Below are 7,668 nucleotides of genomic sequence, written 5' to 3'. Positions count from 1 at the left end.
ATGCTTATGTTGCTCAATTGTCTTGATTTACCCTTTGGACATCTTGTAATTTTTGAAAGAATTGTTTTGCCAAAATTTGCAGGGGGTTATAATTGCTTTTTTTAGATCAGTTGCATCATGCAAAATAACATGGAGTATACAAGATATTTTGGTGAAGAAGGGACTTATTTAGGACACGATGTTCCAGCATGTGTGCAACACACGACCCTTAATAGAAGGCCAAATTTATTGTAGTTTGGAGTGAATTTTATGATTAGATTTCAATCAGACTTGTTGCTATCTTTTAGCAATGTTCGATTGTGATTTGTTTGACAATTTAGTTGAAGATAAAATCAATTTAAATGGAGATCTAAATTTGAATTTAAACTAAAAACAAATCATATCTTTTGTCGGAGGCTTTGTTGGAAGAAATCAAATCCAACTTAATCAACTATAACTTTGAACGAGATCACAACTGATATCCAAAGGAGAAATGTAACACCCTAAATTCTACCCGAAATTATAATGCGGAAAATATCAGAGTATTTAAAATTTCAAACAACACATTGGAGTATCACATATCAACTTAAAACTTCAACTTGTATTTCATTCAACAATGATACATAGCATTCGAATTAACAGTCAACTATCAACTTATCTCAACTCAAACAACTTGGAAGTATACTAAGTACTTTATATTATTCAACTTGGACTCAACGGTTATAATAACGACAACAAAAAAACATTAACAACATAGAACAGCAATGTAAACAACCCCCCGAGTGCTACGTATCAGAGCGACACACCAACAGGACTCGATGAAGCAACAAACTTCCACAGCTATACTTGAGTACCTGCCCATTTCCCATGGTAGGGGAAATATCAGCAGCAAGGGTGAGATATCAAACTATATAAATAGGATCATGATAAATCATATATTAGGTAAAGAATATAAATGAATCACCGCTTCACACAACATCAACATAAACAGCACAAAGAACATCATCAATGAATAGTCATGATATCAACATATAAACATATTCAACAAGTCATCATATGAGCATCGTCAACAAGTCAACACATAGGCATCTTCAACAAGTCAACATATAAGTATCTTCAACAAGTGAACATATAAGCGTCATTATCAATATATAATCATTTTCATCAAGTCAACATATAATCATCTATATCGCCATATAAGCATCGCAATGCATAATCAACAACTCCAATCAACAACAACGGACAACGACTCAAATGCGACTCAACTGTGCATATGCATGTGGTACCAATCGGAGCTTCAGCCCCCGTCACCAATTGCCCAATTCAGAGACACAAGGCATAAGCCTTCGTCACTAGTTTGCCAATCCAGTATGCATATGAAATGTGACTCGACAAATAAGACAATACAACATACTCATCACAATCACATATCGTCACGAGGCATAAACCTATATCACAATCAATTACCATCTTTACGAGGTAATTCACGTCACCATAATATTTCATCTTCACTTAGTCACAAAATCATCATCACAAATATATACAACATCACGTATTACAAATCATCACAAAACATCGTCATGTTTCGACACATCATCGCAATTATACAACTTCGCATATAAACAAGTCATTACACATATATCCTCATGCTTCGGCATATCACAACAAACATACAACTTCGTGTATTAACAAAATCGTCACAAATGTACAATTCGCATATCATCAAGATTATTACAATTATCATCACGTTTCGGCACATCGGCACAATTACTCAATTTCACATATTAACAAAGTCATCCAAATCAAAACCACAATTTTCGATCAATTCGTAAGATAATCTCAACATGCTAATTTATCAAGTAAACCGAATCAACTTCCAATTATCAACTAATTCAATTAGACATAATATTATTTATCAAGACAACATCATTGGCATAGCAATATATTATTCTCAACATAAATATTCAACCAAATCACGATTATGGTCAAATTCTCAAGATACCGTAATTTACCGATAAACCGAATAATTTATTCAAGTCTAAGTATATTCCAATTAATTAGAATTATTGAAATTAATTCTACTATTTAATTTAATCAACCGATTAATTTTATACTATACTAATTCCAATTCCATTATATTCTATTCCTAAAATTTGTGTTAATTTCCATCACTAAACCAACATTTATTTATAAAGAATATTTAAATCAAACACAATTTCGGCCGATTCGTAAAATATCACAATTTCAACAAAATAACACCACGACGTTAATCTACTAATTAAACTTAACTACCACGTAAATTTTCATTAAATTCCGAATAACTAATTATACCGCTTAATTCAGCTATTTCCGTTAAACGAGACTGTTTTGAATTACATTTTATTCTATAATTGCCATTGTTTCACCTTTTATCCACTACTGTTTCATTTCCATCATATATATCTATTATATATATTCATACTAGGAGTAAAGCATCATTATTATATGATAAAACATGTGCCATTATTTAATACAAAAGGGGAATGGAGACGTCCCACTTCTATACATGTGTATCATTTCCAATTACACCATTAAATATATGATTCATGGCACATATACTACTATTATTTGAAACATATAAGTCATTACTACTTTTGTTCCTATTCTTCTATTAAGTTAATATTGACTAAAAAAAATAACATTATGACATGCCATATACTTAAACAAAAGAATTAAAAGGAAGGCTTGAGGAATTACCAGCCATAATAGGGGCGGTCACCTCCAACATCAGGGCCTCACGTCTCCTTTAATCTATTTTTAACCTTCTATTTCAATAATAGCCACATATAACTTCTGGCCTTATTTATTTAACCCATTTTCGTCTCCCAAGATTTTTACACGGAACAGTTTCCATTACTAATTATTCCGCAGCACAACAGTATTCTAACACAGAGCCGTCTCAAACTTTTGAGAGGCCCTGTGTAAGAAGTTGAAGTTATCTTCAGTTGAATCGTGAAAATTTTTCAAGAGGCCCTATTTAAACGTAAATTAGCTGTGGAATATATAATCGGAGGCCTTTTTGACATAGCTTAAATATGAAAAAAGTGTGAGGCCCTGTGCTGTAGGTCGCCTTGCACACCCTCAAAGACGGCCCTTAACACATCAACATTAATTGTTTTGAAATTCAATGACAATTCTTTTTGCAAGTAGCAACGAAAATAATTTCACCAGCACAACAATTTCATACAACACAGTAACAATCTACACCATAAATCCACATACAATCTCTCATATTCCCATTTAGAAAGTAAGAATCCCCCTTACCTTAGATTGAGTGCAGCTTTAAGAAGATTCAATGGAAAAATTGGAGAAAATTGACACTTTAGAGCAACACTTTGGGTCTCCTTTTCTCCTCTTTCAAAACCCTAGCCTCCTTTTCCTTTCTCTTTCTCGGTTTACTCTACTGCCTCTATTTTCCAAAATGACAAGTGATACCACCTTTTAGTCATTTACTTCATAATGGGCCTAATAGAAATACACCCACATATTTAATGATACCATAACTTAAGCCCAATATTATTTTCACACTTAATATAAAAATAATACTTCTACTTAAACTCCATTAAAATAAAATCCGATTATTTTAATATACCGACTTATTACTTAATGTCTCATATTTCCGGTCTAATCTCAATTACTTGGAAAATTCCCAAAACACTAAATATTAGCTCATTAATATTTCTAACACTAAAAATATTAAAATCTTCGATTAAATATTGATCCGCTATCCCAAACTAATACCGACTAAATCGTCCCAAAACGCAAAAATTTCAATAAATAAATAATAGTATTCGTAATATTATTCTTCCGACTATCAGACTAAAATCCGACTTTAACTTAATAAATCCAAATACGCCTCTTGAAATAATACCGACCATCCAAATTGACTAAATCCAATATTTAAATCCTTTAATAATTTAATTAACCAATTAATTAAATTCGGGGCGTTACAAGAAAATCCCAGATTTGCATTGTTATTTAAGGACTCATTCCTCATGTTTGAAAGTGTGTGCGCTAAGATTAAATATATTTGTGCTAGGTTTTATTTGAGTCTTTTATATGTGTTTCTTGTAAACCACACTAGCGCCTACATTCATATCTTAGTCATAGTAATTGATTTGTTTAATTGAGTTGTAATTCAACATTCATCATGATGTTTATAGATGTTAATCACTAGGGTTAGTGATCGAGAGAAAGTGATATGGGATTCTCATATTTAGGGGGGGTCCTAAATAGAAAGACACTAGGGTAGATTTAAGAAGAGAGACATTGAACAAAGGGCTTGTTCATCTAAGACACTTTGTACTAATTCTATAGAAGAGTGAATTTCCTTTCTTTGGTGGGAAGCCCTCCAAATGTAGTAGTGGTTGCACCGAACTGAGTTACCAATTTTCTTGTGTTATTCATTGTTTTACTTTGATTTTTTGATGTTGTCATATTGTGTTAACAAATTGGACAAGATGTCCCAGATATCTGGTCCAATATATGTCCCCTTAAGAACATAATTTAGTATTGCAGGTCTGCCACAAGCCCAATAAAAGAAAGCGCATTTACTAAGTGATGAGCCCTATGAGGGAAAATCCCAATTACTATCTATGACACACACACACACACACACACACACACACACACACACACACACACACACACACACACACACACACACACATATATATATATATATATATATTCATTTCATCATTCTCACCACTCATCTGCACAAGGTTATAGATCTACAGAGGTCAATCAAATAATGTAGAGGTAGAATGACTACAAGTATGCCATTCATCACAATCCTTTCGAGAATGGAAACATCGACGTTCTAGGGTGGCATGTTACATGTAGTGCTAGAAGCGATGTCATCCTCAGTTCTCCCACAAAAGAGATTCATAATGAGTATCAAGAAATAATCGTCATTTCTACCAGTACGTACAAAATGAGGCACATTTTATAAAGGAAAAAGGTGTGAGAGTTATCATATCCAAAGCAGAAAAATACCTCATAGCCGCAGTGGCGCGGACTTCAATATTGGAGTCATTTTTATTGGACATGTAGCTTCATACCTAAGAAGAGAGTAAATCGTAAAAGTTTGAAAATTTTAATTTAAAACAAATTCATTTGAGAAATCAAAGTTAAAAACAAAATTATGCCATTAAGTATTCTCGAGATGTATCAAAACAAATTTTGTGGCTAATAGGACAAATTAAAATATATTAATTTAAAATTAATTAATTTTAAACAAATTATTATATAAATAAATTTCTTAAGTGGTTTATGATAGATAAATACTTAAAAATTGTTTAAAATTTCAATAATAAGTGACGACATCTCTTTAAAATAGATATAATAATATATACTTTTTATTTATTTAAGAGTTTAGTGATTAAATTTAAATTTTTTAAAGATGAATAAGTGATATATCATATATTCAATTTCGTCCTGGAATAATATGTTCTCACATAATTCCCATCGATATTTTTATTTTAACATCTGAAATGATGATATAATAATAAAAAAATCAAATATATTTTTTATATTAAATTAACATCAATCAATATTAAAATTTATTATATTAATAGTGACCCATTGTCATAAGTGGTCACATACGTAATCTTATATATATATATATATATATATATATATATATATATATATATATATATATATATATATATATATATATATATATATATATATATATATATATAAAGTTATCTTAATACATATCTTTGTGGGGCTTAGTTAGACATGCATATCCATGAATTTAGTCTAAGGCTTGGTTTGATGGATAACATGTGTGGATCCCTCTGTTTTTTTCCATCTATATTACTTGAAGAAATTTGGAATCCATTTTTTTACTAAAATTGCCGTGTTGTGGTTGCATTCTTTATCATAAATAAACAGTATTTAACAGCTATATAGCTACAACAAACTTTTTCTTTATAGAGTAACATGAAAAAGAAGGTCTAACTTCTTTTCTCAACATAAAGCTGAATACATAACTATTTTATTTTCCGCAAGAATCTACACGCTTGTGATGCAACCTATTCCAAAGTTTATGAATAATATATTACTTCTATACAAACCGATTTTATGGATTTAAATTTAATTTTAATATAATATCAAGTTTATAGGAATAGATTATTCATCATTTATGTTCATACACACAATATATTGTGGATTTAAACAAAATGTATTGAAAATGGTTAAGAATCTTATATGAAATAATATATGAATTGAAAATGTGTTTTAAATTTGTTAGCGCAATAATAGGCGGTCGAGCGAGGAGCATTGACTTTTTTTGAACAACACGCCTTTGTGAGAGACACATCACTTTATCCACCTAAAACCTTAAGGTGATAGGTGAGTGGGTTTTTCCAATTATAAAAGCTCAAGTCTCCACTTTCCTATCCAATGTGACTATATCCACTCACTACTCACACTGACTATATTCTCAACACTCTCCCTCAAGTGTGAGTCCACAATGCTCCCCTTCAAGTGAAAGTTCTTCTTACTTCCACAAACTCTTGTACCGCACAGAACATTTCTTACTCACCACCTTTGTAGCGTCGTTGACAATCTTCAACGGAACATTTCTTATTCACCACCCTTGTGACGCTGTTGACTTTCGATACAAGTAAGACAGTTCCTTTCTCGAAATCAAAGGCTCATAATACTAAGTGTTGGGGGAGTTTTGTCACTAGGGAGCATTGATACAATGTGGGACTCCTTTTTAGCAACATCTCTTTGTGAGAGACACACCACTTATTCACCTAAAACCTTAAGGTGGGAGGTGAGTGAGTTCTCCAACTTATAAATGGTCAAGTCACCACATTCCTATCCAATGTGAGAATATTATTCACACTACTCACACTTGCTACATTCTCTACAAAGTGTTGAGGAGTTTTTCACTAGGGACATTGATACAATGTAAGACCTTCTTTTGAGTAACAACCCTTTATGAAAGACACACCACTTATTCACCCAAAACCTTAAGATGATAGGTGAGTGGGTTCTCTAACTTATAAATGTTCAAGTCACCACATTCCTATCCAATGTGTTATTATCCACACTACTCACACTTTCTACATTCTTAACACTCCCCTCAAGTGTGAGCCCATAATTCTCCCCCTTAAGTGGAAACTCGACATCAACCTTGGGTTAAGAGCAACACACAAGTGAAAGATACACCACATATTTACCCAAAACCTTAAGGTGGTAGGTGTATGGATTATCCCACCAAAACTTTAAGATGATAGGAGAGTGGGTTCTCCCACTTATGTAAATGCTCAAGTCACCCCATTTTTATCCAATGTGGGACTATTATCCACACTACTCACACTTGATACATTCTTTACACTCCCCCTCAAGTGTGAGTCCATAATGCTCCCCCTTAAGTTGAAGCTCAACATCAACCTTAGGCTAAGAGCAACACACAAGTGAGACATACACCATACAGTCTCTCAAAACCTTAAGGTGATATGTGTATGGGCTATTCCACTTATAAATGATTAACTCCTCACATTTATAACCAATGTGAGACTCCAACTCACACTTGAATTATTATTCTTCTCAACACTCCTCTCAAGTGTGAGTCCACAATGCTCCCCCACAAGTGGAAACTCTTTTTGAGCATATAAACTTGTACCG

The sequence above is a fragment of the Vicia villosa genome, linkage group LG2, assembly GCF_029867415.1.
Source record: "Vicia villosa cultivar HV-30 ecotype Madison, WI linkage group LG2, Vvil1.0, whole genome shotgun sequence".
NCBI lineage: Eukaryota > Viridiplantae > Streptophyta > Magnoliopsida > Fabales > Fabaceae > Vicia > Vicia villosa.
This window is presented reverse-complemented; position numbering follows the sequence as displayed.